Here is a 13,719-nt window from a genome sequence, read left to right on the forward strand (position 1 = left end):
AGCTGCATAATTTTTTTAGGCGTTTTGTTGCCGCGCTTTTACGGATGCGCGGTAACAACATTGTATTCGAACGTGGCACGTGCGAAATCGAACGTTAAAGCGCCACACGGATGGTGCAGCCAGCATAACATGGTCGCGTCTTGCGCAAGTCTTGCGGACGCGCTCACGCCCCCTGCCCCAGAGCCACGGGTCTGTAGCCATTATACAGGTAGAAACCCAGAAAGAGAAGGGGATGGGAGCGCGCGAGTCAGTGGGCCAAGCTTTGGTTGGAATGAGAAGTGGGAAAGCTATCTGCCTTTCTCTCTGCTTACGATTCGAACGCGTTCGAACGCCGGCGTCCAGCGTTCGCGTTCGGACGGGGTTGGAGGCAACGGCACGTAGCCAGGATGCTGTATGAGGTGGAGGGGGGAAAGGAGGTCCCAGCAAAATGGAAGATTTTTTTTTTTTTTTTGCGGGGGGGGGGGGGGGGGGGGGGCGCCCGCTCATGACAAAATGCTGTATGAGGGGGAGGGGGAGAGGAGATCCCAGCAAAATGAAAGATTTTTTTTGGAGGAGGGGGCCCGGGCCCCATGCCCCCCCCCCCCCCCCCTCCCCCCCTGGCTACGTGCCTGGTGGGGGCAAAGGCTTTGAGCTTAGCCCCTTATCGCTTCCACCAGAGCTCGGCCCCCTGACGTCCCCTCGCGCTCTCATCCCCTCCTCTTCCTCAGTTCCTACTCGTAAGTCACTGAAGCGATGAGAACGACAGGGAGGATTTCCGCCTGTCCTGCCTCCGGCGCCACCCTGACACCGTGCGACACGTGCTTTGCTCGCTTTTCGACATTACAACGAAAACACACACACACACACACACACACACACACACACACACACACACACACACACACACACACACACACACACACACACACACACACACACACACACACACACACACACACACACACACACACACACACACACACGCACGCACACACACACACACACACACACACGAACAACAACAAAAGCAATATCCAGAGAAATAAAAACAACGTAAAAAAGGGGAAGTGGCAGAAAACTCCCTTCTTTCTTTGGACCTAATCGTGTCAGATATCGTCGCAGGTGGCGTGCTGTGCGGCGAAGAGGCGTTAAGAAGCGACGCCGGATTGTGGTGCGAGAGTTTAACTTCAAAAATTTGTTTTCTCGCTTTAAACAAAAATTACTCTGATTAAACTTTCAGAGTCAAAAAATTATCGATTGTTCTTTCAAACCCACCATATTTTGTATTTTTACTTGGACCACCTCGAGGTGAAACAAACGACTGTTTATGCGTCAAAACGCACTTTTTTGCAACTTCATGATTTTTGTTTACTGCGAGATATTTAATTGAGCGGGTTGAAACATTTATTATAGATTATATACCTGCAGGTCAGCCGGTAAAACGTTCTATTAAGTCCCGGGAGCATATAGATATTTTTTTGATAAACAAACAAAAATGTTAAAAATTTCAAAGATTTTATTTATAAAGAAAATATTTAAATTAAACAAAACTTTACAAGCCGAACCACATTGTAAGTCGAAAGCCGTGCAAATTTAAGAAAAAAAATATTGTTGGGTGTTTCCATAAGAAGCAGAGTTTTAATGAAATATTGTGTGATGCCTAGTTTCACAAAGTTTTTAAAAGTTAAAACCGCGCCCCCGTCACCAAAAGAAATGTTTCGCCAAAAATATTTTAGGGCATGGCTACGGACATTGCGGCAACAGGCCATGAATTTTTTTTAGAAATCGGAAGGGGTCGAGCGCAACGTCTGGGACGTTTGACATGGAATGACCCAGTTAGAATCATGGCCACAGTCAAGTTCACAGAAATGTGTTAGTCTGAATTATAAGAGAGAATTCACCAGAAAGGGTAATTGAACCTACACTGACACAAGCGTCAGGACCCAAATGGCTAATTTACATTTTTTTTTTTTAGATCTAAACCTCCGGCTAGAGCAAAGTCATGTTTGTTGGGCTTATGAACCAAGAACTAAAGCGTTTCTTCTCAGTTACGATTCCACATGCTTTGAGATTGTAAAGAGAGGTGTTGCAGAATCTTCCATGAGAGCTGCTCTAATTAAGTTATTTTTGCGTAGGAGCTTGAGTAGTTTCCTTAATCGAGTCAAAAGGCTACTTTCACTGGGCTTTCCAAGAGATCTCATTGTAGGTGTCACGGAGTTTCTTCTAAAGATTTTTAGAACTTCCCTTAACATATCTACGAATTTGCGACATAAGCCTACTTCTCGACCAGTTGTGATTCCCTACGTACATACTCCTCCTCCCAGGGTTAAAAAGGTTGCCAAGAAGTTAGATGCCCCAGTAGCCTTCTCCGCACCGCCAAAACTACATCGGTTATGCTACGAAATTTACAACGTAGGACGAAAACTTGTGTTATGTGAAGTGAAAAACCATTTTAAATATAAAGCGCGTGCAGTCGGTGTCGTTTACGAAATCCCCCTGTCCTGTGGAAAGATCTATGTAGGACAGACGAGGTGTGTAAACGTCCGGGCTTGAGAGGACTCTATCTTTACGGAGCCATTACATCGGGACATATCGCTGTACATTGTCAAAGTTGTGACTGCACTCCGTAGTTAAATAATATACAAGTAATGGCCAAACATCACAACAAGACCGCTAAAGAAATTCATGAGGCCTTTTTTTATTAAAGACATTTTGGACCTGACGTTTGTGTAAGTGTAGAATCAATTACCCTTTCTGATAGTGAATTCTCTCTTATTAATCAGACTGGCATATTTCTGTGGCCGTGACTGTGACTGTGAACGTAACCTTGACTCTGTATAATATTCTCTTTCTTCGTCTTTTATGTCAATCTATTCTCTTTTGAAAGAAAACACATGTCGTTAGTCAGCACTGTGTTTCTCTGTGTCTTCTACTTGTCCCTTGCGCATTGTTGTGGTGCTTAAATTGTTTTGATTATGCAAAAACTCGTCTATCTTCACACCTTACCACAAAAAAAAAAGAAGAAAAATACAACGTTGGAAAAGTGCACAGAAGTAAAATTAACTAGCACAGCTGGGGGACTGTAGGGACAAAGGAAACTTGGGACTTCCTCCCGCGTGGCCCAGACCCAAAGTCTCAATCCTGTCCCTCAGTGGGTCCGGTGTGACGCGGACATGATTTGACCAGAAGAAAATCGGCGACTCCCACGCAGAGGCATAAGGCGGGGGGTAATGTTTTTAGTTTTATTTTTCCCGATCTCCCAAAGGTCATCCTGGAGATCACCCCACGGTCTGGTGATAGTTCCAGAAATTCATCGGCTTAAGAAAGGTTAAATTACATATTAAAGTTTTCAGGCTAGGTGGCGCAAGCTACCCCCGTTATAAAGTGTACAGTCGTTATTATCCATCCATCCATTCAAGTGAATTTTAAGGGTTCACGCGTCAAACCTTTCAAAGACATCTGGAACGTTCTAGCCAGGGACCTGACGACGTGTTACACCACGGCTTGACACCCAGCGGCAACCATATTGGTTTTGCTGGCATGCACTGCCGTGAGATATGCGCGGGTCGGACGGACAGGCGGACAAATTTCATGGTGCAGAGGGGATCCGTTATAAAGCATTCCATTCTTTAAAAGGAAACTTGAGGTGAAAAGAAAGACTGCAAATGGGGTGGAGAATACGTCCGCTCAACACCAAGGTTCAATGAATTAAACTAACGTTGAAAAAAAAAGCGCTATAATATTTGAATGTTTTCATCAGATGTATCATCGTTTATATTCCGTCGCCTTGACTACCTTGACTTCGGCGGTCAGAAAAATGGTGACGGACGCGAAGGGTCAGCTGCAAAATATAATTGTACAACAAGGCTGACACCGTTGCTCGACTAGCCTATACTACGTTTCAGCCTAAAGGGCAACTCCGGTCGAAAACGAAACGAACATAAATGACGGGTATTGCTTTAGTGGCATGAACCATGATAACAGACGAAATAGTTTGTCAAAGTGAAGCCACGTATTCCATCAAAAACCGATTTTAAAGATGCGACCAGCTGCCCTTTAGCGGGCGGCAAGTGGGTTAGCTTCTAGCCATTCAACACTGGGCGACGCGTACGGCAGCACCCCTCGTGATGTCACGTCGTAATGGTGCTACAGTCGATTCCGCACGTTGTACCTAATGTCCCTGAATAAGAAAGGTAGCGACATGTTCTCCCTCCTCCTCTGACGCGCACACCTTTTATCTTTATGTTTTGCAATTTTACACCCACGTGTCGATTGTAGCGCCGCCTGGATCGCTCCAAGATATCAGACGGCCTTCCTATACCTGAGTCAGAGCACAGTCAAAGGCTGAAAGACACGCAACTACATACACACAGGATCAAAAACGCACTGTCACGGTCTACCAGCCTCGAAGAATGTGCTCAAAGAAAGACGATGAAAGCCGGGACGTTACACAGTCGGCGTTATTTGATTGGCAACATGAGCTCATAGCATGCACTGCACTCCGACAGCATAGGCATTCCTTCTCCTTCCTTGTGCTCTATGCACGCTCTTATTGTCATATTTTGCTCTTTCGCGCATAGAGTAATCTACACAAGGGAAAGAGTGGCCACTCGAGCCGTTTCGCGGCCGAGCGTTTAGTTTTCTCACCGACCGCTAAGTGGTGCCAGTGTGCCAAAGAATGAAAATATTTCGTGAGGTTTGTTATAAATAAATACTCAAGTTTTGATTTTATTATATTTAAAATTGTTGCAAGTATCATAAAGGGTGAAATAGTTTTTGTTTATTACGTTAAGAGGATCACGTGATGTACGGGCAAGTTCCGGTTCCTGCAGTTGCTCTGAGAAAGCGGCTGGAGTGGCTGGAGCGGGACGGACGGACGGACGCGTGCGTGCGTGGACGGCGTGACCGCATGGTGCCTGACACCTGTCAACGCGTTTTGTGTTGAGCACATGTGAGCACAGCGAGCAGAATGTGAGCACAACGTGGATATTGTCTGCGCCTAACAGGTTTCTTCAGAAGGTAAGACGTTTTCTCATTTCTTTGTTATTGCTTAGTCGCGAGCAAAACACAGCGTGCGCAGACAAGGGCAAGAGAAAAAAGCGAAGTGTATCGTGTCCGTTTGTTTTACCCGTTATTTGCATGCTGAGAGGTCCAGCAGACGCTGCGAAATAAACCTCAGACAGCAGCTGGCTTTCCCCGTGCGTGTTATTATTGTTACATGGGCTGCGCTATCGTACTAAGAGCTACGAATATTTGTGTTTATGTCTTACATTTTTTTTTTCTCAGATGCCCTCCAGTTGCTGCTACAGTAGCTACTGCTGTGTCGCGTGGTGCAAAACCAACGGTAAAACGCACAAGAAACCCGGCACAAAGTTTTTCCGAATCCCACGTGACGCAAGGTAAGTTGGCGTGAGCTCCTTCTTGTCAATAGTTCCTTGGAACCATTTGCATACTTGAGCATATAAAAAAATCCCAATAATTTATTTTTCTTCACAATATAATTAATTACTAGAATGCGCTTTTAAATCAAGCGCTAAGGTTGACTGGATGCCTTAACTGTATTGTGGGGATTTGGGCTAAGCGATCTCTGGTCAGTTATACTAATTTTAGTGCTGAATTACCACTTTTTCTTTGAAGATAAAAACTGACAAAAATAATCTCATCAGACAAAATTGTTAAGGAAAAGAAGCAGCCCTTGATTTGTCTCATACATAGCTTGAATGCATCGTTTTTAATGTGGCTCTAAATTGGGGTTATAAAGGTGTTGCTTCATGGTGGGGTGAATTTTCGTGTTTTTTTAATGTGGCTCTAAATTTGAGTTATAAAAGCGTTGCTTCATAGTGGGGTGAATATTGCTCTCTACTGATACTGTCTTTTCCTAAAGAAGTGTGAATGTGCACCTGCTGTTACTTAGCTATAAAATGACCTGTTGTTGGGCGAGTTGGTAAACGTTAGAAATCATGTTTTTGTGCGAAAGGACAAACACAAGGGAGGACGACAAGCACAAGCGCGCTTGTGCTTCTTGTACTCCGTTGGGTTCGTCCTCTTGCGCAAAAACCATGATTTCTCAATTGAGCTATTTTTGCTCTACTCTGGAGCAGGAACTGGTTAGTGGTGCTTGTACTGGTTAAATCGTATTGCACTTATTGCAACTGTTTTCAATCTCACTGACTTGTTGCCATTTTTATAGCCGGTTCAAACCATCCTGCACCTGTTTGCCACAAGCTCACGAAAAGGCCCAAGGACGTTATCAAGCGACTCCAGGCGAGAATTTCCAGCTACAGAAAGACGATAGCCAGACTGCGGAAACAGCAGCTGAAGACGCCTCAGACAGCTTCTCAAGCTCTGGAAATAATTCGGCCTCATGTTTCTGAAGAGGTATTTCACCTCATATCATCGCATGTAAAGAATAGGTCGAAGGCCAAGGGGAAGCGATTTCCACTGTGGCTGAAGAAATTTGCTCTCCATCTGAATTTTTATGGACCGCGGGCATACCGATTTATGTCTTCAGTGTTCACGCTACCATCTCGGCGTTCACTACGAAGGTGGCTCGCCAATGTCAAAATGACGCCAGGTATCATTCCAGGCTTTATGTCATCGATTTCTTCAAAAACAAAGTCATGGAATGAACGCGACCGCATTTGTATTTTAGTGTTTGACCAGATGATATTGAAAAAGAACTTGTCATACCATGTGGCGCAGGATGTTGTCCTCGGATTTGCAGATGATGGTGTTGAGCGAACTTCCAGTATTGCTGACAGAGCCCAGGTTTTCCTCCTCTCTGGAGTTCTAGGAGGTGGGTGCAACCTGTAGCATATACTATTGGACATACGTCAACACCATCCTCTGTAACTCGTAACCTGCTTATGTCATTGACTGAGCAGCTGAAGGACATTGGCATTAGTATCAAAGCAGTGGTCTGTGACCAGGGTGCCTCCAACGTAAGTTTGGCGCATCTACTTGGAGTGTCTGTTGAGCAGCCATTTTTGAAAGTAAGAAATGAAAGTGTCTATTTTATTTTTGATGTCCCGAACCTGATAAAGACCACCCGTAACAACCTGCAGGCCCACAAGCTTCACATCGGGAGTGAAACTGTAGACTGGAACTACATTGTGCAACTTTACCACTCCGCGCACGAGATGCGACTACGATTAGCCCCGAAACTAACAGACTGGCATATTCACCAGAAACCTTTCAGTAACATGAAGGTGAAACGTGCGACTCAGGTCCTCAGTTCATCAGTATGCGTTGCACTTTTAGCTCTTGTTTATGCCAGACAGCTCCCTGAGGCGGCCATGTCCACGGCATACTTTTGTGACCGCATGGACAAACTTTTTGACTGTCTTAACAGCTCGAGACCAAAAAAATCTGAACAAAAGTTACGCTATGCGATTTGAAACGGCGACACTGAAATGGTTGATTTCCTTTGCAACCAACTTCCATGGGTGGCAGCCTGGAAGTTTGAGGGTAGACGGCAGCCACAAACAGTCACTGGGTGGCAGGTATACTATCAGGGCCGTCCTCATGCTCTGGGAGGATATTTCTGAGAAATATAACTTCAGCTTTCTTTTTACGCGGCGACTGCAGCAAGATGCCCTCGAAAATATTTTCTGGCAGATGAGACAACAACACGGCTGCAACACCAATCCTAATGTGTATCAGTTTACTTGTGGACTGAAGCACATTGGGATTAGGAAGCTCCTAAAACTCTCGGAAAAGGGAAATGTTGAAGATGACAACACTAACCTCCTTCAGGAGATGTCCCCATTTCCACTAGAGACAACCTCAATCGCTGATGCCGTGGAATGTGCCCCCTTGGACGACTTCCCTCCATTGGACAATATTTCGGAACTTGTATCAAGTAAAGACTCTAACATAATAGACGACTCTGCCACCTATTATGTTCCAGGATTTCTAATCAAGCTGTTCCTGGAAAAAAGTTCACAGGGTTGTCTCTGTTCTGGGTCACTGAGGGAAGGGTCTGACAACTTGAACTGGCCCCACCAGTATTTTACAATGCTTAAAGCCTCTCATTATCCAGGAAAGATGTTCGGTAATTAACTGTACCTTCGGAGGCTGCTTTCACTTACATTCAGAGCCTGGAATCTCACTTCATGTGTGTTATAGAAAGCGTAACACACCAGCGCAATGTCTGTGATGTTTTGTATCGCCATCTGTCGCGTATTGGCTTTTTGCATTTATGCTCCGAGGAGTGTCAGCGGAGGTTTTTGAAGATATTTTGCAGGGTGCGGTTGTGCTGGCATGTGCGCTTTATTAATCGAAACTTGGAAAAAGTTCGGTTTCATTCTTCTGTTGCTGGCGCTCAACTCGACAAGTTCGAAGCTTAGTATGGTATGGTGTTTCAGGCGCCTATGAAAGAATGATTTCTAATTGGGTTGTGAGGTTTGCATGCCGATTATATTTCTGGCTTTTTTGCAACTTTATAATGCAGGACATAGTTTTTTTTATATACGGGATGAGGACGTTTTGTAGCAAAGTGATCTTTGATGGGTGTGTGCGTTGAGTGTATGCCGAGCGTGTCCGATATGTTTATGTTTTAATCAATGTGCCTTGTATATTGACCCAATCTTGTGTGATTACCTTGGTAACAGATTTTTTGTATATTTTTATTACCTAACACTGTTAGGTGGTTTGACCTTAGCTGCCTGTTCTTGCTGTAATTCCCACAGGCCCTGTACTAGCATTGCTATATTTTCTACTGTGCACTCATTGTGTTGAATATAGATGGGAATGTTGAATATTCCCTGGGTCTGAATTAGGTCCTTTTTGTTAGCCTACGACAAGTGTTAGGCTACTCCAAATAGGGTACTGTATATTGACATTGAATCTGCTTCTTTGAAATCTGTGCAGTCTAGGCTGTGCCCTAATAGCGTAAACGACCTAGTCTTTGCGTGGACCTAATTTTCGCAAATATCGCGATTTGATCAAGTTCACAAGAAATTGGTAACGTGAATAAGTTGCCCTATGGACATAAATACATGCAATGTCACTCACGGTGGTGAAAGTTTGTGCTCGCGAAATATTCCCGAAACTGGCACATCGCTAAATGTCGAGCTCGCAACAATAAAGTCGCTTACAGTACTTGTTAATGATAGCTATGTCCACATGTCCACATTACTGAAACTGCTCAGCATTGTGACAACCAATGATTAATTCAATCAAACAGTTTACCATCGCTGGAAAGTTCAGGTTTGGAGTGTTGGTAAATGTGGGACTCTTGTAACGTTTCTTCTTGATATGAATGTGTGTGCCCTCATGAAGAATACTTCGCGATTCTGAATTGTTCAAGTCTGTTTATGATTGACCTCAAAATAAATCATTCTGAAGCACTTTTTGTTGTTGCCTGAAAATACTTCGTAAACACGTAAACAAACGGAAGCAGTATGACAAGAATAGCTATCTTAATATTTCACAGCAGTAAAGACAATTTTTGCTCTTTCGTGGTGTGAAGCCTCTAATAAGAAGCATTTGTGCCATCAAGTAAGAGAAGCCGCGCGACAGCAAGCTCGGCAAAAAAAGCGCCGGAAACGAAACCGAAACTGAAACCACCGGAACCGGAATCAAGAGTAAGCTTTTCTCATCGACCGTTTGGCGCGCTAATTGTTATACGGGACGCTGTGGCCTACGGCAGTGTCCGCTCTTTACCTTGTGTAGATTACTCTTAGCATCCTCGATCATCCGCACCGGTGCGCACCGGGGCACTGAGGTGCGCCCCTTCATCTTCGATCAAGTGCACCGGTGCGCACCGTACGTCCTCGATCAACGAAGCGCATCCTCGCGGTGCGGCTTTTCGTTGCCCCAACGTGCACCAAGAAAATCGGCGGTGCGCCGGGGTGCAGTCCCATCAGGCATTGCGGCCGGGAGCGGGAATCGAGAAGATGGCGGGAGTAGCAGACGCGCAGACTATCGAGATGGCGATCTTGCAAAAACGAACACGCCTTGCAGCTGCACTAGATGATTTCCTCGGGTCTTCTGACGGCGAGACGACGAGCTTCTCACCATCACCGCGATTACTGGCGATTGCTGCGGTGGCAAGGAGCGCCCGAAAAGCACGAACTTCGTGGAAAGCGGCGCGAGGCGTTTCGATGACAGCGAGGTACGGTATTATCTGGCGTTTCGTTTTCTTGAACCAATAATGATGGCCAACATATACATGTGGAATTGTCACCCGCTTCGTGAACCCATCGACAATCACGTCCACGATGTTTATTTCTGTGGGACCGTCAAATCCGCGAGTAAAGAAATAAAAGAAATTGACAGCAGACGGGCATCGTGCGCTGACCTACGCAAAATAAACGAACAAAACGCGAAGTGACGCAAGGTGGAGCTCGCCGCGGTGCACCGGCGCGGCGCAGTTTGTCCTCGATGTTGCACCGACATCGCGCTGCACGACCGAGGAGCGCTGTGCACTGTGCTGGTTTCAGGGCGATTCCGGTGCGAGTTGATCAAAGATGCTATCTATGTTTCGCGCTCGCGCGTCGACGGTAGCGCCGCCTGGATCGCTCCAAGATAGCAGGCGGCATTCTTCAAAGGATGTCGCTACTTTTCCGTATACAGGGGCTTTAGTTGTACCGCATACCGAAGCACCACGGTGACGTCACGTCGTGGCCGTAACCGCTGATGATCAGTGTTGCCATCCGTCTCGACCAAATAGTTTCGGTTTTGCAGTAGTCGCCCGATATCAAACTTTCAGCCCGTGATATTGATAAAACTACACACAATACCGAAAAAAGAATAAAGAAAATAGAGACACTGACTGAGCTGGAAACAGTCGTAATCACAAATTAAAAAAAAATATTGAGGGTGTTTTTTAGTCCAGACACAGCCGACGCTACGAGCTAGGGAAACCAATCAACCAGCTTCAAAAGTGCAAGTCACCAGGCCTTTTCGGGCTATGATTGGTTCAGAGATGACAGAACGAGCTCAGAAACATGAAGAACAACGTGATGGTGCGCTTTTGACGCTGTTTAGTTAGTCCCATTAGCACGTAGCGTCGGTTGCGAAGTATAGTATAATGTACAAGGTGGCCCCCCAAAAACTATTTACAGATTTTTTGTTTTTCACCTTAAAAATAAACTACGCATTTCCTAACGCCCATTCTCCGCCGAAAGGTAACGCTAGAGGTCGGAACCAGATGCCAAAGATTCAGCCGAAACCAATGTCTAATTCAAAAAGTTATAAGTGACTTTCTGAAGTTTCAATGAGAAAACGACGGCCGATGGAGCTCTCGAACACTTGGAGCTCTATGGCGACAGAAACCGAAAACGAGCGAAAATGGGCCCCAATATTTCCATTAAAAAATTTCAGAAAATCACTTATAATTTTTGAATAGAATATCGGTTCGGGCGGAAGCTTTGGCATCTGGTCAAACCTTTAGCGGTACCTTTTGGGCGGAGAATGGGTGTGCGGAGATGCGTAGTTTATTTTTGTAGTGAAAAGAAACCCTGTAAGCGTTTTTGGGAAACACCCTGTATATCTGAGTGATAAAGGTAGATCTTGGGGACGTGCGTGTTGCACCAACAAAGAACATTTTGCACGCCCGGCCGAAGGACTTAGATGTAAATTAGACAACCGGGTGGGTCTTATAACGTGCAGCTGAAGTTTTATTTGCGTGACGTATTCTGTGAAAAATGTGGGCATTTCTGCCGGTATTCGAACCCAGCAACTCGGAATTCGTTGCTCGAAGTTGATCGAGTGTAGGAAACTTATTTCACCCAGCGCAACTACGACGCGGTGCCTAATAAAAGTGAAATCAAAGCAGGTATTTAAAGATGAGGCACTTACCGTTTTTTCTTATGAAGCGCGACGTGTGTTCTGCAAGCGACAGGCGGTGAAGACGGTTCTTCTTCGTCGTCGTCTTTAGATAAAAAAAAGAAAAAAAAAACTATGTTTCATAGACTTCCTGTTTACAACGTCGTATTTCAGTAGCTATCAATGCACAAAACAGATAAAACGAAAACATATTCTAGAAAAACCATAACTAAATGAAATTGATTAGATATGTTTTATTCTAAGAAGGTAGGATTTGAAATTGAGGTGACTAATGTCATAAAATTTAATTGCACGCTTCATTCGAGATATCTTGGCCAATGCAATTCAACGTAGTTAAAATCTTCAAAAGTGCGATTAGATATTTTTTTTAATGCGTGATACCTTGCCAGTTAGAAGCTCGACATAAAAGTGTATTCTGGTGCACAGAATCGGGAAGTTGCTAGAAGTACTATGCTAATTTTGCCACGTAATTTGCAAAAAAAAAAAAAAAAAAAAAATCAGGAACAACAACAAAAAGCAACGTTCGTTTTATACTTCGTTTTATCTTAGCATGGAGCAACGTTACTAGAACCCCTCAGTTGGGAAACTGCCATAGAGCCTGCTTTAAAAAAGTGGTTCCGATCCGTACTCGAAAACCGAGCTAATGTCGATCGCAACGCCGCCATTTCTCCCGCAGCGTCCACTCCGGGAACTGCACGGCTGCTCGTCGAGTCGGTCAAGGGCCGGGGGCGCCATCTCGCAGGGTCATGTCGCAGAAGCAATGTAATGCTGCTTTCACGTTTCAACTCGTCGCTAAAGGGTGGCGCTGTTATCGTATTTAGCCCGGTCTCGGTGGACGCCAGCGGCCCGGGGTTCAAGTGTGAGTTTCCCAACTGAGGGTTTCAATAGACCGATCTCACCAAGCGTTAGGCGCATGCGTGACGCCACCATAACTTTAGTTTGCAGGAGGCAGCAGCAGTGCAGAAGACGGCTCGTGCCGCCTCATGCTCCACACGCGCAGAGCTCCAGCGTGGTTGTCGCACGTGCAGAAAGATTACAATTCCCTCGATGCATTGCGGCAGCGGTGGCGGAGTCAAACTGGCTGGTGAGATCTGTCTATAACTACACTGTACTATAACGTTGGCATGGAGTAATTGCAAAGGATGTGCAAGCGCGAGCGAATAGCTCTGAGTTCCTCGACTGGAGCACTCGCTGCACGAGCGCTTGTGCAGCCGCCGAGGCTTCATCCAAAGCAGCTAGCTCGCGTTTTTAGCATGCGCGGCTGAAATAGCTCCTGCTAGAGTGAAACATGCAGTTGGGTTTATGTTCATACAGCCTAGAACTTGATCTACCTCCAAGGGGCGACGAGTCTCCCAGCTGTAGATGAGAAATTTAGCCAGTCCAGTACAACCGCTATCCTGGGGTCTTTAACGAGCATCACGCAGCAGTGATACACGACCGCACGCCGGTACGATGCTCATCCAGACCGAAACGGGCCGGGGTGGGGATTGAACCATGCAAAAGTGAATCAAAGTATAGATGGTGTTTGTGTGCTTTCATCTTCAGGACTCTTATGTTTAGCCATAGCCTCCTATATACTGACAAAGCCTGGCAGATCGCTACGAGAAGCGGCCACCGAAATGTAAAAGGTGGAGCGGCAGACAACGGATGAGTAAAGCCGCTTCATGTTTCAAAAGTAGCTCAAGGTGCGTCGATGCACGAGTCACGTGCAACGTGCAGTTCTTGGGAAGATCATGGCGGCACAGGGCAGCACTGAGCTCGATTTCAGACGCCACGTTCTTCCCAGAAGTGGCGCGCGGCATGTGTCTCAAGCATTTCCACAACAATGAATTACATCACTTTTCCCAGGATACAGGGGCTTTACGGATGAGTTTACGGATGAGAGGCGAGCCTGGGGTGCCTGCTTGTCTGTCCGTCTCAGGGTGGAGACACCCATTGTTACCCTAA

The 13,719-nt window shown here is 45.7% G+C and overlaps 1 protein-coding gene across 1 annotated transcript in view; it reads right to left on the reverse strand.

Moving 5' to 3' along the window:
- The window catches only part of LOC8027793, a 35,853-nt gene extending 24,002 nt beyond the window's left edge, over positions 1-11,851 (reverse strand). Inside the window, exon 1 of the mRNA XM_040221696.2 lies at positions 11,785-11,851. The gene's annotated coding sequence lies outside the window, so the exon portion shown is untranslated. The remainder of the gene's footprint in view (positions 1-11,784) is intronic.
- Between the last annotated feature and the right edge of the window lie 1,868 nt (positions 11,852-13,719).

Source organism: Ixodes scapularis, unplaced genomic scaffold (genome assembly GCF_016920785.2).
Source record: "Ixodes scapularis isolate PalLabHiFi unplaced genomic scaffold, ASM1692078v2 PGA_scaffold1__304_contigs__length_218370807, whole genome shotgun sequence".
Taxonomy (NCBI): Eukaryota; Metazoa; Arthropoda; class Arachnida; order Ixodida; family Ixodidae; genus Ixodes; species Ixodes scapularis.